General features: G+C 35.9%; 1 protein-coding gene across 2 annotated transcripts in view; it reads right to left on the bottom strand.

Annotated features, from left to right (window-relative positions):
* The window catches only part of LOC126969984 (oxidative stress-induced growth inhibitor 1-like), a 79,459-nt gene that overhangs the window by 37,208 nt on the left and 16,359 nt on the right, over positions 1-25,892 (bottom strand). Inside the window, exon 1 of one of the 2 annotated variants that reach the window (XM_050815642.1) lies at positions 16,207-16,354. The exons of the other annotated variant lie outside the window; for it this stretch is intronic. The gene's annotated coding sequence lies outside the window, so the exon portion shown is untranslated. Of the gene's footprint in view, positions 1-16,206; positions 16,355-25,892 lie in introns of those variants that run through there. 2 annotated transcript variants of the gene reach the window in all.

Here is a 25,892-nt window from a genome sequence, read left to right as displayed (position 1 = left end):
AATTTTCGAGAATATCTCGGAGAGTACTCCGTGGAAAATATGTAGACTGGAGTATGAGTCATTCGGTGTTAACTTGTGTCTGATAGTGCTCGGATTAGTTCTCTTGGCGTCTATCCAATTCTAATTCAAATCTACTAATTGTCTAGCGTTAGGCAATAGATGAGGTGATCTTTAGCTTTGTCCTAGTTCAATGGAGGGATATTTATAATGGTAGAACCAAACGAGTCCTATACGACTTACGTATGCTTAGAAGAAGTATTGAAAGATCGAACCAGTGGGAGGCTCCTTTGCACAGGATGTTGGCTAGATTATGGGTACCACAACGGCGCCTATTTCTGCCGTGAAGCAGTAATGTGTTGTAGTGGCGCTCAGAATTTTTGGGGTTTTTCAAGAATCCTGAGCGGCAATGCATTGTAATGGGTAGGGCGTATCAATTACCATCAGCTGAACGTCCTGCTCGTCTCGTCCCTTATTTTCATTAAAAAAAGGCAGAGAGTGAGAGTTGCACAAGACATACCAAGATAAGCGAAGAATGTGTCACTCGAACTGTTGGCTCAGTTCGCATGAGTTGCTCGAACGAAACCCGAGAGGAACCCATCATTCATAAATTTTGTTGACAAATTTAATTTCCCCGAAGTAATTGATACCACTTAGCAAATTGTTGAGATAGAAGCATTAATTGCTACGTGTGTTAGTTGGATGATGCTGTCGTCAAAAATCATGTTTTTTTTTCATATATTTAAGGGGTCATCGACCTTCTAGCGAAAGCAGGATGAATTCGAACAGGGAACAAACGTGGCCTGTCTGGTGAGAAATTAGTACGAACGAGTTTATTTTAAATAACATATTTTATTTTAAATAACATAATATACATATTTTGGATCTTTCCAATGTGATGTCGTAAATGAACACATTGTTGTTCTATATGTCTATCTCTTAGTGATAACCCACAATAATCATTTTTTATCTTTTACTATTTACGAGAAATAATGGCTTATTTACGAAGCAATATACTTGTGGTTGCGTGTATAATAATAAGTACCTATACATTGTGCGTTTAATATAGATCAACATAGCCTCTAGTGCGACACGTTCCATACAAAATGGTTGAAATAATATTATGACGCTTAGTGCCGCGCAGTGCAGCGCCGCGCTTATTCGTTCCGGCCTTTAAGGTGCATATCATTCGCAGTATATATCATATAGCTCCATTTTGTGCATTTACATCAGCATGTCGGTGATCGACCTTGAATGTTTTCTCCTGCTGAATGTGCTCAACGAACCTAAAGAAAATTTCAATTGAAAAAATAATTCTCGTAAATCCACGCTCCTGGCCGTTTACCGTTCCATTCAGTTCATGGAAATGAATATAGAGCCATTCATTTAATGATAATAAGAATGTACCTTGTCAAGACAACATAAATAATGTAGACTTGACTTTGAGTTATTGCTTTTACAAGACCTCCTCAGCCTCAACGAAGGTTGACTGAACTGTTTGTCCAGTGATAGAGAACGGGTGACCAAGGTCTGTGTAAATGTGCGTACAGACTGGTGAAACGTAACAATAAAATAATGTATTATTCTACCATTCATTGTTGCTGCAACCGTCGACGCAAGGCGTGCACATACCGCGAATTCACTATGTACAAATCCCAAAAATATTAAGGTATTTAAACACTTTATTGGGGCGTACCAATCGAATATTCATCAAACACCTGGGTCTTCCGCGTAGGCCCTCACGGTAACTGTTCGGGGCGATGGCCTATTTCAGTGGTATGAACGCCACCTGCAACTACAGGCGGGGCTCTGGGTGGGACCGGTTGGTCCATAGGGTCATGTCCGGTGGTATCCTGCTGCAGCGAGGTCGAGCCCACCGGTAGTGTACCGGTGAGCGCCCATCAGCGAGGAAGCAGTCGTCCAAACTATGAGAAATTGTTACAAAGTTATCTAACTTTCATGCAATGTGTTCGGCGAATTCTTTCATTGAGTGATACATTTAATGTTACGTTTCACCAATCTATACGCATCAGAATACAGTCGCCGGTAGTAAAATAGTTCACGCAATTTGCGGTGATTGTACACTCGCCGGAAACGTACGCTCGTGAGACTAATTACACTTTGTGACGAGAGCGGTAGGTAGCGTAAAGCGAGAGGCAGAAATGATATTATTTTCGGGTTTCATGTACAAGACGTACAAACAATGAGACATTGTTACAAAGTGATTTACCTTTCATGATACATTTCAGCAATGTGTACGGCGAATTCTTTCATTGAACGATACACTTCATGTTACGTTTTACTAATCTATACGCACCATAATACAGTCGCCAGTAGTAAAATAGTTCACGCTATTTGCGGTGATTGTACACTCGCCTGAAACGCACGCGCGTAAGACTAATTACACTTTGTGACGAGGTAAGCAGCGTAGAGCGGGAGGCAGGGATGAATTTTTTTTCGGGTTTCATGTACATAAATATATTTTGGAGAGTTTTGCATGTTTTGTCGTTAAAATACATATTGCAGTGTATAGATACTGTTATAAATAAACTAACTGTAAGATAGCTTTGGCTTTATCAGATTAGCCATTGGCTTTACAAGCAAAAGAACAAACCTAACTAAATATGTATGCATTTTCTTTTTTATATACGAAGAATGACAATACCGTCTATTCCTTTTACTTTTGAAGTAGATTCCTTGCTTGCTTAATAGTAATGAAGTACGCAAACGGTAGGTAATGGAGAACTGGGTAACAAACTGGCAAAACTTAACGGAAAACGTATCTTCTGCGTATTCAAGAAGTACGTACAAGTAGATCGTAGCGTGCGTCATCTATTTTATCAATGTGTTCTGCGTCCATCACATTCCGACAGAGTGTGATTTAAAAAGCACCTTATAAGCGACCGGCTAAAGTAGATATTCAGTTAAAAGGTTTGAGTATGTGAGGCTTCTGTACTAGTATTCTATATTCTGTGGTCGCCAGACAAGATAATGAGAAAAAAGTATATTTGTCGAGGTATTTACGATGTAGGCCAACTATCCATCATTGACAACTCTTACAAGGTGTATGACCTCCGCGACAGATCGCTGAGCACTCAACGGGACGTGAAACAATCTGAATCGGGCTCACTGATTGATGGCAATGATTGATGTTGTGTACACCAAGGAGAAAATTTTTGTGATTTCAACGAGTGTTGTATGTGCAAGGGCCTCATACGTCCGAGTAAAGTAATGGCACTAAAAACAAATAAGTTTGTAATAATAAATAAATTCTATCATGTTTCTCAGAATAGGACACGGAGAGCTATTTAAGTATTTTTGAAGTTATACTTCTTTAGGCTCTTATAAAAAAATGATGAGAGTGAAATTTTAAGATTTGCGCGCATCACTGTAACACTAAAGTAATAGGTTGAAGTTGGTTCCTAAAATTTTCTGACGTTTGCGCCATTCGTAATTTTTTTTTTTTGGTTTCTTCGTCCATTATTAGGACAGGCAAAGGGTTCAAGCATTTAATAATTGTCAAATACATCTCTGCAAGATTTTTAACAAAATTGTCCTTTCAAAAAACGTAGAATAGCACGAGGAATAAATTATTTTAATGATTTTTGCTTCGTTAGACAAAAGAAGTATAACTTCTTGCGTGCATCCATAAGTACACACACTTTTTTTTTTAAGGGTTGTCGCACAGTTTTAAATATAGATTGTAACTGGCCAGTATCGCTTAATAAAACAAAAATCAATGGCCTAAAAAATAAATAAATGAACAGCACGTTACAAATGGAGTTTCATACACTTCTGTCCGCGTATGACACAGTTGAAGCGCAGTGGTTACATCAATTCGAACGCACTTATCTAGGGAGTGCAAGGGGTGAACTACAGTTCGAGATTCATTGCTCAGAAGAGATACAAAATTAAATGTTGTTCGATTGTATTATTAGTGCTGTACAAAATTCCTATACGTATTACAGAAGAGTATAATACAACATGAGTAGGTGAGAGCGTATTATTAGATTTAATAGACAAAAAAAATTGTACGGCTGGTCGCGTTAGTGTTAGATATAAACTTGGTATGAGGAAACAGCGTTAAATGTCCACAGACGCTGTTGCCAAAATACGATCCCGTGATGAACGAGAATAAGGAAGCACACTCCGGAAAAATTGAGATTCAAGGTTTCGCCGACTAATGATCACCACTTCGGATCGAGGTGGAAAAAGTTGAAACTCCATATTTCGGGGCCTTTGTGGTAAAAAAAGAAAAAAAGATTAAGTGTGCTAATATTATGTAGTGCTATGTGCTAGTAGTAGTATCTAGTATATTAGAAATGACATCAAAAACAATTCTAAAGGAATCAATTTTCAGAAAATAAATGCCTTTTATGCCTTTTTATTCATTCTTTTTTGGGCACAGTTATTAAGATACTGACAAGATACACTTGATCGTGGGTTACTGACCTCCTCCTGGAATACTGACCACTAGAATACTGCCACAGCTGCTCCTGGAATACTGCCACAGAATAAAGAATAAGTACAGAAGTTTCACATGAAGCTTTTAGAGTAATAAGTACTTTAGGTGCCCGCTATATGATTCATAATATTAAATAATTTTGTAGCTGCGTTTGATTATAACATATTGACAGAATCAGCTTGCGGCATCGCAATGACGCTCGACACTTTACAGACACACGATAATTATTTTAATTAATCCAGTAATTTCAGTAGCTACGGCCCTTCTAATCAAAACACAATCATGTTTCTATCTTAGATAATTTATGCGTCTAGATAAAAGTTGTGAACGCGTCGAAAATCATAGCGACAAACTGTTAGACTCTCGTTAGATCATTAGTGACTGACGTATCGCGATTTGCGAGTGAAAGACGTAACTGTCATACACACTTTAGTGTACATTACTTTAGTAATAAACCTGGCCTATTTTCATGCGTTGCCTAACAGCTAGAGCTCATATATACGCATAAATTATCTAAGGTACTTCTACTGCTTCACGACAGAAATAGGCACCGTTGCGGTACCCACTCAGTCAGCAGGCAAAGAAACCTCCCACTAGTAACACTATATCCCTAATTTGTTATGTTTGTCTAGGCCACCCTCTTTTATTAATTATCTAGCTGAAAGGTTGCCAAGAAATACGAAGTCAGTGTATGTCCTTGTCGGCACCGCCTGTAGACAACTACTTTCATTAATCGTCTGAATTCAGCTTATCTATTAATAATTTTAATGATTTATTTACGACATACTAAATATGTAGACATTAACTATTTCTTTTTATGGAAGAGAAAGACAAACGAACGCACCGGACTAGTAGAACGGAGCGGTGCCGGCCTTATAGAAAATTGTACGACCTTTTTTGAAGGTGTCGTATCGTCCTGGAAACACCGCACAACGAAGCTCATTCCACAGTTTGGATGTACGTGGATGAAATTTGCTTGAAAGCCGCGCTGTGTAGGACCGCCAGAGGCATGGAGTGCGAAAGTGGAATTCGGCGGAAGAAATCAGGTCAAAGCGCCCTTCTTAACACTTACCGTGACAAATGCGGTAGAAGACACAAAAAAAGAGTTATCTAGCTGTTCACAGTGCACTGGATCTGCGATAATTCGAGCAGCTCTGCTTTGCACACGGTCAAATAGTTCAAGTTCTGGGGTACGCCAGACCAGAGATCACATCAATAAAATATGTGGCCGGACCTGTGCGTTGTAAAGCGCTATGCTAGCGAATGTGGTTCAGCATGCAGAAATGCCGTGCCCCATTTAGAGCCTGTCTGCGAAGCCAATATGGCTGTGCCTTCCAGATGACCGAGGAATTGGCAATCACTTGAGCTTTTGAGGGAGGCATTGAGGGGAATGTTTTCGACGAGCGTTGATACGGTAGTTAGGTATTTTTTGTGGCTTACGCGCAAACTTGTGTCTTATGGGGGTTAAATTGGACAACGTTCATTTCACCCCAAAAAACACAAGCTTCTTACGGCACTTGTTGAAGATTTCTCGGGCGTAACCTGCATGGTCCGTGTATATCTCCTCACTGTCATCAGCAGAGCAATGCATGTTCAAGGCTTCAAAATATATGATTGATATGGAGAAGAAACAGCGTCAGCGTCTATTGTCGGAGACAAAATATACGGGTTACGTATTGAGACACCTTCTGAAAGTCGGACCTGTTTCTTAGAGGGCAAAGTCGCAGCCGGCTGCTAGTTTCCAATATAATGACGTGTTAATTAAAGCGACGCGGGGCGTAATAACTATCGTTCACTTAATCTAAGAAATAACCTAATATAGAACAATAAGAATGTTCATGTTTGTGTATCTTTTGTTTTTGTAATTAATTAATTAATATAACAGTAGGCTAATAGCTCAATAATTATGCTTGTCTGATAAACTCAAAGAAATATGTTCGTGACTCAAAAACTACTGACCTGATTTTAATGCAAACTGCATTACTATCACATCACTAAAGGACAGTCGAGTGATTCGTGAAGAAGGTTTAGATGTGTAATGGTTGAAATAATCCGATGATTTTGAAGATGCTTTCAAGAAAATCAAGCCAGCTGGGAGCTGCCTAATCATTTCACCCATTTTCACCTATCATTGAGATATAACGAAACAATGTATGGTGAAAAACAAGTCAAAATGGTTGAAGTCAATTAGAGAAGAAGAGTTAAGAAAAATCGGTACGGCGTCTCGAAATTATATCAGCGTACTGTATCGAACATGTCAAAACAGAACAAGACAAAATATTGCAGCTTTAGCTTAGCAGCAGGCAATGCTAGGTGCTGCAACCCCTAGTTTTATAATTTATATATCATACTAGTTGACCCAGCAAACGTTGTATTGCCATCATAGTTAACAACTGTAGTTAATCTACCAATTATAGGTAGCTTAAATTAAGCTATTTTTTTTTTACCTCCTGAGTAAGTTAGAACGATATAAAGATTCTAATTAGTCATTCATTTTAAACTATGTATTCTATCAATTTGATTTCTGAACGACGGAGGACACGTCAAAGGAAAAACAAAATTGTTGTTTTTATTTAATTCCGAACATTTTCATGTTTATTCACCTTTTAAACCTTCTCTTCCACAAATAATTCAAGACCAAAATTAGCCAAATCTGTACAACCGATCTCGAGTTTTAGCGAGACTAACGAACAGCAATTTATTTTTATATATATAGAAGATAGATAAATATGTTTCAGATTTGATGAATTGAGTTGGTATCCGAGTAATAACTTGTCATATCATTTCTATTCAATACTTTTAGTTCACTGATTATATTATAACTATCTCTGGTTACGTTATATTTGTTTACTATTTAAGACACGTAAGAAAAAACGGACTATAAATACTTACCTCACTGACAATAACACAATAAAATGAAACCTACTTATATTACTAAGTGTAACACTTATGTACTGTAATGGTTTACGATCTTTTGTGAGGAGAAATAAACAGATATATTATTTTATATACAAACTTCTAATGTGACAAGTATTTACTATTTATTATAAAATTGTAGGTATTATGGACCATTCAATAAATTTTTTTAGAGCATTTATTTTCTCAAAATTGATTCCTTTAGAATTCTTTTTGATGTCATTTCTAATAACTACTAGATACTACTACCGCTTCGGAAACAAATGGCGCTCTGAGAGACAAGAAGCGGCGCAAGAAACTCTCCCAGCATTCTTTTTTTGCGCTCTTTTCAATAAAAATATACAATATTGAACAGTCATTTCTATCGCTATAAAATAATCACAATCTAGTCCCAGGCTGTACGATCATTTAGATATTCTGCAGTGGTGTAATAGGATTTACGACAGAGCCATTTTTTTATAAAACATTCAAATTTATTTATAGATAATGCCTGAACAGTGGCTGGGACTTTATTGTAGAAGTGTATACATTTACCCTTAAAGCTATTATGTATCTTATGAAGCCTACTAGAATTAGTTACAATAACTTATTGTTATCATTAAAAGTTACTTTTGTATGATTACGTCTTAGCTTATTTATACTAGATAGTTTCTTACTGTCAGACAACCGATAAAAACAGGCCAGGAGTATTAGTTTATTGTGTGTGACATTCTACGTCTTACACTCGCGATTTGTATGGAACTTTGTGTTAGTGTACGTAAGTTACTCAAAATAGAGCTTAGTTCTAGTCTTTTTTTTAGACGTTTCCACAGCTGTCATACAGCCGTTTCCAATATTCAGTCTATCTCTTACTTGAGATCAAAATCGTAACTTTTCTGTCCCAATAAACTTATCGACGTGAACTCACCTTATCCGTGCACGCTGTCTGTCAATCGGACGACGTATAGCTTACCAGCGATGTAAAGTTTGTATGAAAATTGCAATTCACGCGTCCCAATATAAGGCGATTTGAATGACTTATCAGACACAGGGACAGCTACAGATTATTGACAGCTAACTACTTACAGTAGAAGGTAGTAATTTATCTCTATCTGTAGATAGTATATTGGGAACGGCCGTTAATGATCTAAGGATTACGTATATCTAGTGGGCTCCGATAACTGTTTAAACAATAATTCAACCGCTGTAGTTATATAAAATGGCGTCTAAAAATAAAAAATAAAGTCTATTTTGTTAACATAACACATGAAGTTATTTCCAGAGTGTACGGAACGGGTTTGTAAACTTGGTGAGATGTTTTTATTATAAGGCTTCTCATAACACGTGGGTTAAGTGTCGCGGGACTTCTCGTCACGTTATTGATTTTGTGAAGAACGGCGAGCGCTTGATAATTTCTCAACAAGGCTAGTGAAATTACTGGGCAAATGGGACTTAACATCTTATGTCTCAAGGTGTCGAGCGCAATTATTTTTTGTTTTTTATGGAATAGGAGGACAAACGAGCGTACGGGTCACCTGGTGTTAAGTGATCACCGCCGCCCACAATCTCTTGCAACACCAGAAGAATCACAGGAGCGTTGCCGGCCTTTAAGGAAGGAGTATGCGTTTTTATTTGAAGGTACCCATGTCGTATCGTCGCGGAAACACCGCATAAGGAAGCTCATTCCACAGCTTTGTAGAACGTGGAAAAAGGTCCTTGAAAACCGCACTGTGGAGGACCGCCACACATCCAGATGGTGGGGATGATATCCTAACTTGTTATGCCGCTCAGAATTTTCGGGCAGGGGCGTACCAATTACTGTCAGCTGAACGTCCTACTCGTATCGTCGTTTACTGTCGTGAAAAAAACAGCTTTCGGATAAGAATCGTAGGAGATTGTGATAAATAATAAAACATGGCCTTCAAGAAGTGCCTAAACTTATTTTTACACGATTTTTATTAGCTTCACCTGTATGTATGTTTGTTTTTTTTGGGCCACGATTTTCGCCCACTTTAAACGGCCAGATTTTGTTCAACTTCGTAGATTTATAGAGGACCGATGACAATACATTATTTTTGATAAAATATTTCCATTTTTCATTATGCGAAATAAGATTTATGTTAATCTATATAATTTGAAAACAAAATTTAATGAACGATGCGGTACTCGAACACGCGAGCTCTCGCGTTCCGCGCGAGTTCTCTTCCAACTGAGCTAACCGTTCGAGTGTCGTATCGTTATAAAATCTTGTTTGCTTTGTTCAACTCTCAGGCTGTGTTCACACAGAATCTACTTTACAGTTGATAACCTGCTCAACCCCAATATTTGCATATTAGGAAATTGACTTGAGATGACGCTCTTGTAGGACAAATCACGTCGCTAAAAAACAAAGCCGAAAATATATGGGTAATAGTTGACAAAAAACAAAATTTTTAATGAATTTTATTTGTGTATTAATCCTAGAAGTGAGGATTATCACTTTAAAAACAACAAATTGTCCATATATTTGTCTATATGTAGAGAACGTCATTAAATATAACCAATTAATGTCTTGGAGCGAAACGCTATCTGTCAGACGACATAAATTTACGATGGGACGTTCAAAAGTTCAATGTCAAATGATAGGTGGGTTTATCTAAGGCAGGTTCAAATATAAAAAAATACTAGCTGCCCCGACAGACGTTGTTCTGTAGATAATAAAAAAAAATACTGTTTTATAGGAATTTGCCAATAATATTTCAAAACATCAAGAATTATTTCGTAAAAAATGCTCCCTGTTGTTATAATGAAATTGTTTCACAGCGTAACTGTCAAACTGTGCGTCACTAAATTCTCTCATAGAAAATAAGTCCATACAAAACAAATATTGAAAATAAAAATATTTGTGGGTCCCAAATCGAAATAAAAATCCCTATCCCATCTCTCAAGTTGGACGAAACTGCACTCCATGAAGTTATCCCCATTAAATCCGTTCATTAGTTTAGAAGTCCATCGCGGACAAACAACGTGTCACCTAATTTATATATATTAAGATATAATACCTATAATGTATTTAATATTATTTTTATTTAAGTCAAATTCAAGTTACATACAGTTATAAGATCGTTTATTCATAAACTTAAAGCCTAACCACATGAACAGACTTGGTGCGGCCGAACCACCGGACGCGGTCTGGAAGCGAACCATATTAGATGGTATGTCACATCGTCCATCGCACATAGTTATTAATAGATACCGGATTATATGCTACAAAAAATGCCCAAAATATGCATGCAAATATGCAAGTAAAGTAGCTAAAATATGCACGAAAATCCATAAAAAGGGCCAAAATATTCATACAATTAAACAGGAAAAAATAAAAAAGTCATATTTTTATTTTATTTTATATGTCAGTACAAACTGACAATCGTATTTGTGAAAAAAAATGTTACAAGATATACCTCCTTAGGTAACAATGAATTTTAAGATTTACCTTTAAAAATATGTTCTACTAAGTACTGTTCTAAATGTTCTGTAGACAAATTTTATTGTGTCTACGATCGCTTGATAAATTTTTGTAAGCGGAAAAGGAGCGTTCTACGTCTACTGAGGATACTGGGCAGAATTTAAATTTGGGTGCAATGCTTGGGCGTACTATGAAAAGCATCGAACGATGAGCGAGATCGAGCGTAAATATGCATAATTATTTTCATTTTTCCAAAATATGCAAACTACCACTGAAAAGGTACTAAATATGCAATATGCATTTGCATATTATCCGGTCTCTAGTTATTAATATTAACGTCTGGACCGTAACGAGTACGACGCCGGACCAATTGGCACGAGGCGCCCACCGGACTGTCCGGTGGTTCGGCCGTACCAAATCCGACCATGTGTTTAGAGTATTACAATAATATACAAGTGAATAGATAAACAAAGCATGGGAGAGTGAAGAACATGTCTAACGGAGATACGGCAAGATAGAAAAGGACAGCAAATGTATTGTTTCTGTAACCGATTTTGATTGACAAGTCGTAAACAGTCAACCAAGCTTGACATTAGCCCCTTGAATATCAAAGTAGCTAACACACACATTGACAATATTATTATTATTATGATCAGATTACGATTATCGGGGGCTCATGTCGTCTACACGTTAGTAAATTCTATGCCTGAGACCTATAGATCGTACCAAGACTTTGCTTAGACTTTACTTACGTAAAACATTAGCTGAGTTTGATAGATCGCGAACTTGAATTTTGCATTGGGCTGTCTCAGCATAATTTCAGCTGTCAAATGACCTATAAAATCGAAATCAAATATTATGCTAGGCTTATACTCAGTAAAGTCTAAGTACGCTCTCACATATATATAATAATAGATCTCACAGCTTAAGTCTATGGCCTACTTCATCTACTGAATCTAACTTGTGTTCGGAATAAAGATTGTAAGAATGTAAATGATTACTCTGGTAAATTTTTACTCTGTATCGCTCGCGCTAAAGTCCACCCGAGCAAACTTTATCCGAACAGTGTACAGTACCTTAAAAATAAAGTGCACGGCGCCTCCAAGTTGTTACTTCTAAAAACATTACAGACAATCGCTACGGAGGCCTTGAAGCAGGTTTTTTCCCTATTATATTTGAACAAAAAACTAGAGTACGTTCCTCAATCACTCCATGAACCCACTGTCTATTTCTTGCGCTTCCAAACGCTGATATAACCTCATTATAAATTCTGGGGCCGAGCTATTCAAAACTTTTTAATGATTATTTACATTATAAAGAATAGTATACATTTTTTGAAGTGAAAACTTCTACAGCGGCGTTGAGCACTTTTCTCGGGATGGAGTTAAAATAGAAAACTCGCGTCATGACACGTGACCCTGTTCTAAAATTCGTAAGACAGTCGTTGGAATTGTGGAAAATGAACTTTAGGTGGAAGGGTATAGGATTCAAATTAGATTGTCAAAGTTTAACTTCAGTTGCAGAGACGGAGCTCTGTACCCTTACTCTGGTTTTAGTAGCTTATTTTTATGGGGTTATAATGCAATCAATATTCAATTAATATTTTTGAAATGAGAACTTCTTTAGCGGCTTTGAGCACAATTCTAGGGATGGCTATAAAATGCTAAACTCGCGTCAGGACACGTGACCTGATCGAAAATTCTTAATACAGTCGTTGAAATTAATGTAAAATAACTGTAATAGTTTTGAATCGTTCAATTTTTTATGTAATATAAAAAGTCATTTTTTGTGTACGATAGCACAATGAATGAATATCGTATGTATATTAAGCCACATAAATTCTAGTACTTTTATACGGATAAATAAAGAAATTCGTGCGAATTTATTCCCTAACCATTCCAAAAATGCACAAGGTTAATCTTCAAGTTTTCACTTCTGCCGGAGCCACTATTTTTTTTTGTAATTGGCGGACAAACATACATAGAGGTCACCTGGTGGTATGTGATCACCACGGCCCATCTCTTGTAACATCAGATGAATCAGAACAGCGTTGCCAACCTTAGAAACCGAACACAACTGGTAGGTGCGGGCGACGATCGAACCGGAAGCACGGTCTATTGCACCACCAAAATACTCTAATAATGGGCTTGGTACATTCAAATACAAATGATTTAAGCCTTAAAATACTCATATTCTATACTGAATATTATTTAAATATTTAATTGTTTGTTTAGTAAATTTGTTCCCAAAGTGGTCCACTAAAGTCCACGAGAGACATGATGATTGATTAATTAATTCTCACGTTTTTTCCAAAAACTACATTCGCGAGCATTAGTTTGGAATCACTTACTGAAATTGGTTCCGCGCGATCTTGGTTACCTACTAAATAAATTTTTAATCATCATAAAAATTACATCATTTTAAATGCTCAACTCTTAACTTTAAACTGATACCGAATTGATTAAAATCAAGCCAGTATTTAAGAAGCTATCCTAGATTAACTCAAGGACTAACTACGTAAGTGATTCCAAACTTTTGCTCGCGACTATAAAATTCGTGGTTGGAACTCAGCCGTAATACCTTCAGTAGACATTCCACGGGAACCAGTTAAATCTTGAAAGTGGTGTAGGAGAAAAAGAGTCTGGAAACTCAGGTTTGTTCCATCTATACATTGTAAAGTAGGTATGTATACATATAGCAAGAGTAATCTTACAACTGATAACCGTATTGAATGGTGTGTAACCCTTGTGTTATCTATGTGATAACTAGTAGCCACCTACACTTGTCTGTCACTTGTTGTTTTGTTACTGATAAGTACTCTTGGGGATCCAATATTAATATTATTACAATCAGTCTATTATGAACCAGGTTGATCGTATGAATAATAGTTATAAAAAGATCCACAATAAGTAAACCGTACGAAAGTCTCTAGCATTTGTAGAATATAAAAATTCTACAAGTTACACAAATAAAATTTGAAAAACAAAATTTTATGAACGATGCGAGACCCGAACCCACGACTTCCGGCGTTCCGTGCCGGTGCTCTAACCAACTGAGCTAAGGGTTCGAGTAACGCCTCGTTACAAAATCCTGTTCGCTTTGTTCAACTCTCAGGTTGTGGCTTCATGGTTGCGGTTCGGGTCCCGTATCGTTCATAAAATTTTATTTGTGTATTAATCCTAGAAGTGAGGGCTATCACTTTGAAAACATAACATATAGTTTATTCTACAAGTTGTTTTGCCATATTAATCAGTACCCTGCGCCCGCTCATTGTATGAATAGTTATAATTATGTAATGAGTTAGCATTGACTGAATTATTTGCATTGCGAATTCATAGGTATTTATAAGATAATAATAATATGACAACAAAATAGGTTCCGGATATATAATTACCAACATATGTCACCTTTTTGCTCTTAATAGTGATTTTCATTATTATAGCACTAGAAATAAGGGATTGCTTGTAACTTATTCTAGAAGCTCCATAAGATACACAATAGCTTTACGGGTAAATGTATACACTTTTATAATAAAGTCCCAGCCACTGTTCAGGCATTATCTATAAATAAGATTAAACGTTTTATTAAAAAATGGCTCTGTCGCCATTTTTCGCTCCACATCTGAATATCTAAGTGATCGGAAAGCCCGTGACTAGATTATGATTATTTTACAGCAATAGCAATGACAGTACAATATTTTATATATTTCATTAAAAAGAGCGCAAAAAAGAATGCTGGGAAAGTTTCTTACGCCACTTCTTCTCTCTCAGAGCGCCATTTGTTTCCGAAGCGGTAGTAGTATCTAGTATATTAGAAATGACATCATAAAGATTTCTAAATGAATGAAATTTGAGAAAATAAATGCCTTTTATGATATACTAAAACCATATCCGCTGCATCTTATGGTATAAGTATTATTCCGATCGGTTCAGTAGTTTTCACACTATAACCGAAGGAAAAAACCGATTCGTTATACCTAAGTAATGTTGTGATCCTGGTTGAGATATCAGACCAAAGTAATGATGTCGTCGGTCTTTGATGGTACCACCATAATGCAACAAATAGTATATGATAGGTATACAGGGCCGGATCTAAACTTAATGCCGCCCCTGGGCACCGGAAAAAAATCTTTTTAATTTTTGATTTTTTAATTATTAAAAAAAAACTAATTAAATTTCTTTAATTACAGAAAAAAAAATCGATTATTATCATAAATCTCCAAGGAAATCAATTGATTAGATCGTTTTTTGTTTTAATTTTTACTAAACGTGCCAAAATTATAATTTACAAATAATGGGTGAATTGTTTTTCTTGAATTATCAATTAAACCAAAAATTATTAATGAACAGAATTAATTAATTATATTGAGCAATCTTGATAAGAAAAAAAAAATTTTTTCACTTCCAAAATTTTGCCGCCCTGGGAACTGCCCCTAGCGTAAATCCACCGCTGATGATATAGCCACAAAATAATTTAAGTAATACATATTTTTTATGTATTATTTAAATCTTTTTAAGAGCTGTGGATTATGTATAAATAAATTCAATGGGAAGAAGTCGTAGGAAACCCATTGAATGAAACTCATTTCAATCAATATTTACAGCTACATCATTGTACAAATATTTTGAATACAATGTACTATGTTAAATGATACAGCAAAAACCTATTTAAATGATTAAACTAAATAAATAAAGGTTTTTATGCGAGCATTTTTAGCATTCTAACCCCCTTATTCATAATAGTCTGCTAACTTAAAGCATTGCTAATTCTCACTCTGCCTTCTTCTATTGACCTAAGTCAGAATGAGAAAAAACACTCCTTAGCGGCTGTTTAAAGTTAGCGGACCATTATGAATAAGGGGGTTAGTGTTTAAAGGAATTATAGCTTTAAATTTAACAACAAAATAGCGACCGTTCGCGAGCATTACGCGTGGACCAGCCATTGCATACCTCGATAATAATAGGAAATAACTCCTAATTTAGGAAATGTAACGACCCGCCCTACGACACTGCCACAAACACTCACATTTAAGTGAGAATTAGTTTCCCGTTCTTAAGTTGTACATTTGCAAGTTATTTGACAATACTATATAATTATTATACGAATTGTTAAAACAAGATTAACGCCTCACAAATACATAATATAATACCAATAAGATATGTTTTGATTTGCCACTGTAACGAATAGAACTACTTACCAGAAAACTTTATCCCTCAAAAAAAAACTAAATATTGCTTTTCTATTTAAGTAGTTATATATTTATCATCGTCTTACTGGCGCATATTCCCTTACATCTCGAATAACCTGGAATTCTCGAAAAGCCAAGACATATAAACCTCAAGATTGTAAAACGAAACTTCTAGATGGTTGTATAATTCACCAAAATAATATCTCAATGCCATACCTGATACAGATCCGCGAACACAAGATACGATCACTTAGTAAATAACACGCGATAAATTATTTAAATAAAAACGACACACGTACGTGCGATAACGCCGTTTCGCGATCACTGAGCAGTGAACACTCATCACTATTCACTGCTAACAACAGTGGGCGAGGCGCGAGAACCGAGTGCGGAATGACAGTAGTCATTAGGTACTCTATGTCACTAACGGCTACCGGCGTACCGGCTAATAAGGCTAGGGTTACTATGGAGTGAGTTCTGACTAGTACGTCCGAAATCCTTGTCAGAACAAGGCGTATACACTGTGCGCGTTTTCTGTTATTCTGATAGTCAGTTCGTTTCTGCCGTCCAGCGAAGATGGACGAATTTGATTTTCTTGAAAGTCCATTATTTAAATTATTATTGTTAAATGGTGGAAAGACAGAGCATGTCAACGAATTATTTTCTATAAGAGACTACAAAGGAGAGTTCCAAATGTAGAGTATTGAGTTCTGTAGCAACATTCTCCCACTTTTGCCGAGAAATATATCTGTTGTGATAATTTTTGCCTCTCATATCCCACAAAAACCTGTTCTCGTACACGAGACTGATCAATTTATCGTTATCCATGGTGGAAACCAAATCACTCGAAATTCGCAGACGCAGGTCGTGCGAAAAAATCAAACTCGTTTGAACGCTCGAGTGGTTCTGACGACGTCGTGCGTGTTCTGACACGTTCGTCGTTGCCAGTGTAAACACTGTCATTGGATACCAGGCGTTTGTTTCTTCTGATGAATCCGTCAGAACTCGTATCCATAGTAACCCTAGCCTAATACGGCTAAACATATTGGCCTAGCATTGGGCCAACGCGAGTGCACTTGTCCAGCTATGTGACTCTTAGCCTTATAGCCTAAGCACATGGTCGGATTTGGTCCGGCCGAATCATCGGACGGAACTACCGGACCATATTCGATGGTATGTCGCATTGTCTGTAGCACAAAAATATTATTATCGCCCGGACCGCACTGAGTACGACAGCAGACGATGGTCCGGCCGTACCAAATCCGACCATGTGTTATCAGTCATATTCAGCTAAATTATTAAAACCCACCCGATTGATTGGTACTATTCTGTACTAGAAACATAAACGAAAGGCAGGTTCTAAAGAATCATTGAAAGAAAAATTTAAAGAATTAAACATCTTGACTGTTGCCTCTCAATATATTATTGGATAGTGTTATGTATGTACATAGGCACATAAGTTATTTTGCTAGGAGCTGTCATAACCATAATGTTAACACCACGAACATAAACTTATAATGCCTACTACTCGGCTAAGTCGAGTTAGTAGGTCTTTTGCGCGGCGTTGTTTATGCTTTTACAACAAGATCCCAGTTAATTATGACGTTCGTCATTTTCCTATGGAAATATTTCCATGGTGCTGACATTAGTAATTTTTGTGGTGCAGAAAACAGGCCACAAGTTAGAATATCATCCCCACTATCTGTATGTGTGGCGTTCTTCCACAGTGCGGTTTTCAAGACACATTCTTCCACGTCATTATGTTCATAGTGCGGTATTTTCAGGACGATACGACCTGGGTACCATTAAAAAAAAGCGCCTACACATATCTGAGAAACCGGTAGCGCTCCTGTGATTCCCCTGATGTTTCAAGAGAATGTTGACAGCAGTGATCACTTAACATCAGGTGATAAAAAAATTTCAAAATTCGACGATATATCTTTACGATGTTTGTTAAGTATGTTTCGTATTTAATATATAGGCGGGGTCCTCATAGCCAGGGCCTTATATTTAACCGGATTTCTCTGGTTGTTCAAAGCTCGATTCTCCCTTTGCCCGTCTGCCCCGTAAAGTTTTCAATTTTTATTTAGGACAATTAACGTTTTATCATCCCACTTCTGATTTTTCTGAAAGTTGAATTCACGCATTATGAAAGTAATATTAATTAATTTAATAGGCACTTTATCTATGCAATTATTATGTTTTCGCTTCAGACGGGTGCGTCCGTAACTGTGCGACTAGTTTGTTGCATTTGACTGAAACTGTTGATGATAATCTTTACAGATATATTTCTTGTGTGCGTGTGTATGTCACTGAACTCCTCCTAGACGGCTGGACCGATTTTGATGATTTTTTTGTTTGTTTCAGTGAATTTGAGATTGGTTTAGATTCTCAATTCCATCCATATAACATAATTCTCCTGCTCGTGTACACAGAGCTAGTAGCCATAGAAAATGGCACCCTCACTGGGCAAAGATATGCTCATGAGATTCTCAATGAGTATGCAGGGCCGTATTTAGCAAATATGGGTGATGGATCGATGCTGATGCATGATAATGCCCGGCCACACACGGCTCATATCGTACAAGAGTATATTCAGGAGGTCGGTATTACCTGTATGTATGTTTGCTTGTAACCGACTCTTTTGTGCGCGGTTTTGAGCCACTTTGAGCGGCCTGATTTCGTTCAAATTTCGTAGATATATTGAGGACAGAGGACAGTAAATTAATTTGATAAAATTATTTCATTATTATTAGTATCACTTCACATGTATGTATGTTTGTTTGTAACCGACTCTTTTGTGCGCGGTTTTGAGCCACTTTGAGCGGCCTGATTTCGTTCAAATTTTGTAAATTTATTGAGGACAGAGGACACACATGTTAGTGAACTCCTCCTAACGACTAGACCGATTTTTTCTAATTTAAGACGTGTGTACAGGACAACGTCTGTTGGGTCCACTAGTTATAATATAAAAGAATATAATAGTCAAAGCAGAAGTATTTTATATTTCATTTAATAACCTTACTATAGAGTACATATTGTGTCTACTGCGCTTTAGCCGCAAGCCACATGTTAGTCACAATTTCTTGTGTTTTAATTTTATTATTCCGGGATCACTGAATCATTTTCCGAAAATATTAGGCTAATTCACCTCTTATAACATCAACAACATTCTTTCAGATATTTTCAAGATACTTAAATATATAATTAAGGTAGTTTGGGATTAATTTTGAATAGCATTAGTGCCGGGTATGGACTATGGGTAGTAATAATGTTACATTCAATCATTGTCTTTTATTACAGAACACTGGAATAAGTATTTTAAGAAGTAGATGACTGACCAGATGTTGACTGAGCAAATGGAATTATTATGGCGTAGCATACCTCGATACGACCTCAATAACAACGAAGTGCGCACGGCACCGTGAGACTTAAAGATGGGTTGTACCTTAAATTACAATTTTTTTATGAATATTAGGGACGAGACGAGCAGCTGAATGTTCTATTCAGCTGATTGTAATTGCAACGCTGTGCCGCTCAGGATAATTGAAAAACCCAAAAATTCTGAGCGTCACTACAACTGCGTTCGTCACCTTGAGACCTAAGTTGTCAAAACTCATTTGCCCAGAAATTTCACCAGCTACGGCGCCCTTCAGTTCGAAACACAGTAATTGAAATGAAATTTGAAATTTGAAATGAAATTTGAAATTAACGCTTATACATTACTGCCTCACGGCTGAAATAGGCGCCGTTGTGTTACCCATAATCTAGCCGGCATCCTGTGCAAAGGAGCCTCCCAATTTCAATAAATCGTCGAACGGGAAGTCCCCAGTCTCACAATACAGCTACGTGATTTTAATTAATGGATGTTTCCGTATTACAGGAAAAGCACGTAGATACTGTGTGTAGTGAGGTATTATACATACAGAGCGCAGTCTAATTGCTGCAACATCCGGTTGGCAGGTTATAACAAATAAATTCTACAATGTCCCGCAGCTGTGTGATTACAATCATTGCGTTGTTAGGAAGACGTCTTGTGACAAAATTTAATCCTTCGGTGTAGATTTTACACAAGATAAGATAATACGAGCATGTAAATGAGGTTTTATCGATGTTTGATTCACCGATTTAGACACTAACCCCCTTATTCATAATAGTCTCCTAACTTAAAGCATTGCTAATTCTCACTCTGCCTTCTTCTATTGACCTAAGTCAGAATGAGAAAAAACACTCCTCAGCGGCTGTTTTAAGGCGAAGAGTAAGCAGAAAACATGCAAACATAGTGTTTTTAGACAAGTTTGTGGTGAAAGTATAGCATTTCGAGCTATAAACACTACTTAATCCTGTTACACATATCCTTAAGTCTTATTTGTTGGTTGCTACTGCTTGCTGTTGGTTATAGTTAACACTGCCGAGCCTTTTTGAACTACCACATTTCTTTAAAGTTAAACAAGTTTTTTGGCATGGCGGGACGCATATTTTTTGGTACTTCTCTCAGAAAAGTTATTCTTATAGCTTGTACTTTTTTGTGTAGGTTCATTTATTCAGATTAGTAGTGAATAACGAGGATTGTAAGCATATAAACTCTTTTCCACGCAAGAATTTTGAACATATTGGCTTTGTTACAAAGATGGCGGGCCGGCAGCCGTGACCTCATATCGCTCAAGGTCGCTGGCATTTAATGTCGCCTTAAGTTAGCGGACCATTATGAATAAGGGGGTAAGGCTGAGATCTATAGAGCATGCTTAGACTTTAATAATAATAGAACCTCATTTATTCCATAACTCTTTTAACACAAAGCGAATTATTAGTAGTATAACGGCCGCCTTCAATAACCTTTCTATCCTTAGATTAACTTACTAGACGTAGACAAATCTATCCTTTTACGCTTGCTTACATTTCAATTACCTATTGACAGATAGCAGTAGTAGGGATTCGCCGGTTCTGGCTCACAGTAGTAGGGATTCGCCGGTTCTGGCTCCTCGATTCTGGCTCACTTGCTCGTGATGCCTACTAAAAAAAAAAAAAAAGAAGTTTGGTGTCAAACTGGGGGTTTTGATGTATTTCCGAGCGATTGCGCTGATCCGTTTTTCGATATCTCTTATAGTTTCAAAGTTAGCATTTTAAATTAAACAGATCCATAATCATTAATAATCACTGGTCATTTAGCTAATGATTGGTGAGCGACTCAATGTCTAAATTTCCATGAACGTGATACAGGTAATTTACTAATTACCTTTATCACATTCATTACTACGATTAAAAAGACAGTTTCTGTATTTATTATTTATTTTTAAAACATGATTTAAATAAAGTATATAATAAAACATCATTGCAGATTGTATCATTTTCAAAATATTTGATGAAATCATTCAAACTCTTCTTATTAAACTTAAAGTATAGATACATTATGCAGTACTCGCCACACACTGCGGTATATTCATTCTGTACTCTTGCAGTATTGTAGTTATACATTCTGCAAATCCTTTGTAAAAACATCAGCTGGAATCCCTGAGGTGGACGACCATATGAATCGAAGTATTGTCCAATACCCTGCTCATCAATGTGTATTGCAACCCAGTGAGTGCCTGGCTTATTATCACTATCTAAATTGCTGACAATATAACAGGGCGTTACAACATATATCGGCAATCGGTTTGCCGCATAAACATTATTTTTAATACTGGGATCGATTTTGTTCAAATAATTCTGTATCTCGATTGTATTCATATTAGTTGAGAACAGGGTCTTGTCAGTTGCGAGGATTGAATAGTTATGTGGATCATAATAACATAAGCACTCAATAAATAAGGCTTTAATGTATCTTATTCATGTATTTAAAACTTATATGGTTACAATAAAACAAAATATCATTACAAGCGATTCAAATATAAATCTATGAACATTTGATGAAATTATATTTTCATCAATAATTTTAATTAAAATAATTATAATATAAAAGCTGATTGAAAACGAACTTCGTACCTACATACTTACGTAGTCATTAGTACAATCTGGAAATGTTGACTCCATTAAACTATCAATAATTGAACTTATCATTTAAGTGCCATTATGTTTCACCATAATAAAACAAAATATCATTTTATATACATATTTTTATTATATAAATTTATAAGGTAATCTAGTATTTAATCAACATAAAAAATACACAAGGATACAAACGATTCAAACATTAATTATTATATTCTAACTGCTGTAATCTACAGAAATATTACGATTTTTATCAATTTCAATAACATTATCGAATTCCGCATAAACAATACAGTTAATTGTTTGTGTAAGAGCTGATTCAAAACGAACTTCTAATCTTACACTACCATGTTTTATAAGATTCCAATGACTTGAAGAATTTGCTGATAAATCGGGTGTTAAGTCGAAGGCTAGCAAGCAAAACCCTTTGGCATATTGCTCTCTTGATACTCCATTGCCTTCATTTAGGAAATGTATACCTGTTCCTGAGAATAACGTATGATAGACCGTAGTAAAAATATTATTGTCAAACGATGGCTGTAAGGCTTTTGAAGGTATCTGTTGTCCATCTATGTATAAACAAAATGTATTAATATCATAATTTTCGAAATTGAATGGGTTTTTTGTGAGACTACCATTAAAGGATGCATTATTCACAAAACCGACTATACACCTTTTGGGTATTTGGCCAAGGAATATGTTATCAAGGGTTTTCCCCTGAATGCCTGATGGTATAGTTAAAACTTTGACTTCTGCTCGCGTGATTGGATATTTTGCTGTGGTAGATGATAAAACTTTTTGATGTGCAAGTAGCACAGTTGGGTTGATTCGTGCTCTTCGAATAATAAGAGTTGCATCTGTAATAGAAACTTTAAATTTATGGTCAGTTGATGAAGCCATGAGATTGAAATTTTCTCTAGAACGAACTAACTTTACGCACATGTCAACGCCATTAATCAAAAATTTTTCTTGGTTGAATAAATCTCCATGTAAATGTCATATCATTTCTATTTCTTTGCTTTCACTAGCCAATTCTTGTCTTTTAATAAATCCTTTATTTTGTTCATCAGTTGCATCCATTTTTCCAGCTGTATCTTCATACCATAGACCACAAGTGAGATGAGATTCTTTTGCAGCAGGTGCATAATTCAATAGAGTTTCAATATAAGCTCGATATGCATATGTATTATTCGGTGGCGATACAAGTTTTTGATTTAAATATACATCAAGTTGACTGAAAAGTGTATGTAACCAATTATTAACTGGGGCCACAACTGTCGGTACTGTCAGTTTTGTATAATCTTGATTCAAAACTTTAGCTTTTATATGGAGTAAAGTATGGGATAAATCCACATAGTCATCACCTGCCCCAGGTACTTGAAATTCTATTGGTCCATCATCAGCAAGTGATGAAATGGGCTTATAATGAATCCATAGTCCACTTTCAATGCTAGTTTGAGTTGATGGTAATGCAAATAAATCCAATTCGGACTTAATGCATTCACAAGACTGACTATGTAAAAATGACATATTTAATCAGTAAATATATCTTTGATTTGTTTTTGATTCAATTTTAATTTTTTAATAGCTTTCGCTTTCGCAGTCAATGATGGAATGATCGCAGAACGACGTTTTCGTTTTGTTATATACCCAGATCCAAACATGTTGATATTATCTATTTTGGCATCAGCTTTTCGTTTCAAATTTGAGCTGACTTCTTTTAGACGAGTTTTTATTGAATCTTCCATGGGGCGTGCATTAACCATATCTGATAATATACCTACACCGGTACTTAATGCTTCTTTACCAATAGTTCGAACACCACTAGACAGTAGTGGTAAAATAGATCTAAACAGCCCCCCAAGAAAACTTCCGATTCCATGACCTCTTTGATACGGTGCTCCTTTATAAATAACTCCGATACCTGATCCGGCCTGGTGAGTATAATAGTGTTCATATGGACATGAAATATTATCACGTTTGCCGTACATTATAATTTTTGAAAGTGGAGTTTAATGCACACTGTTCCAAATTGGAATGGTATCTTTTGACCGGTGCTTGTTCTTATATCTATTTCAATTGTATCAAATTCTCTACGCATCACAGGTAGGTAATGGGGAGGAGAGAAAACGTGCATTTTGTACGCTCCATATATGTATTTTGAGGGATCCAATGGTATTATTCGTAAAAGGGGTGTCATAACATCTCCAACGATTTGAGGCTCCACTATGTCACAATAAACAAATAATTGAGACGGTAAACCCAAATGCAAATTAGCTGGACACTTTCCAAAATTTTTTTCAACGAGGTTCCTGTTTGGTTCGAACCCTAGTTGAAGACATAATTTAGGTGATAGAGTTACAGATTTTATGGATTCATCCGTTATCGTAGCAACTACAATCCTTGAAACCTCATCGCACTTAAATTTAATTTTTTCTCGAGTGTTATTCAGTGCCATCAAAATATGATTTATGTTATCGTAATTTGTGGCTGGAATATGTGTCTTGTAATAAACATATGACGGTTTACTTTCATTGAGTACTTGCATCAACTTTGTTATATAAATAATGTTTTCATGTTCTTGAACGGTGAACATAGTGCATGGGTACTGAAATTCTACTACTCCAACCCTCCATTCACCTTCTAGTATTGTTGGTTTTGGCAGTTTCGTAGAAAATAATGTTGTTGTATTATCAGGAAAATAATCCATAGAACTATTGCTTAGTAAAGTTAAATAAAAACTATCTTTATTCATATTTTTTTCAAAGTAGAAGCTAATATCCAGCTATTAAATTTATTTGGATAACCTCTCCACTTCACCAACAATTCTTTTCTGTTACCGGTATATCGAGAGCGTATTATTTTATCTATTTTGTATTTAGTAGTGGGGTCGAATATGATTTTTTGTAACTCTTTTTCATAAAAAGTACCAACTATCTCTTCGCCTTCTAAATCCTTTAAAGTAAATACTACAAACGGAGATCGGTGTATTATGGTAGATACGATGAATATTTCGTCACTCCAATTTGATTCATATCCTTTTTGGAAAATATGTTTATGTTTTGTTATTCTAACATAATCTCCAACGTGAATTCTTGGATTCACCATACTAATTGATGTTTTTATCTTACTTTCTCTATCATATAAATTTTGCCATACACTCATTATATTTGTATTATTAACATCACATGGACACATTTTTATACTAGAATGAAAACTATGATTATATGAATGCACTAGATCTTGTAAAACATCAATGTATTTATGAGTATTTTTGTGTGTAAAATAGCGCCACATTTTCGTTTTAAGAGTTCTCTGAAATCTTTCGACAATACTTGCTTTAATATCTGGATTATTGGTTGTATAATAATTTATGTTTTTTAATTTAAAATATTTTTGTACATATTTGGAAACAAATTCAGTTCCTTTGTCAGACTGTATATGTGTAGGTGTAGTATTAGCTTCAGCAAAAATACTTTCAAAGCATTCCTTAACTGTTTCAGAGTTTTTCTTTTTCATTGCTCGAACATACGCATATTTACTAAAGACATCAATAACACAAAGTATGTATTTGAAACCATCATTATATTCAGAATAAGATCTCATATCACTTAAATCGGCCTGCCATAACTCATTAATATTAGACAAAATATATCTGTTACGAGAAAATTTTCTTTGAACAGGTTTATGTAACGTATATGTTTCTTGTGATTGTAACCACTTTAAGACACTATTTCTGTCCATTTTACCCTTCATTGCTTTTGACAATTTATCAATAGTGCTGTAGCCAGCAGGATGTGATGCATCATAATAAATTTTATTTATTTCTAATATGGGGTCCATTTTTCCCAGTCCGATCTTTTTTTTAGTTTCCCTGTGTACTTATTACTTGTTGGTGTAGAAAATTCTTC

The sequence above is a fragment of the Leptidea sinapis genome, chromosome 19 (genome assembly GCF_905404315.1).
Source record: "Leptidea sinapis chromosome 19, ilLepSina1.1, whole genome shotgun sequence".
NCBI lineage: Eukaryota > Metazoa > Arthropoda > Insecta > Lepidoptera > Pieridae > Leptidea > Leptidea sinapis.
The sequence above is the reverse complement of the archived record's forward strand: the minus strand, read 5'-3'. Positions and strand labels throughout refer to the sequence as shown.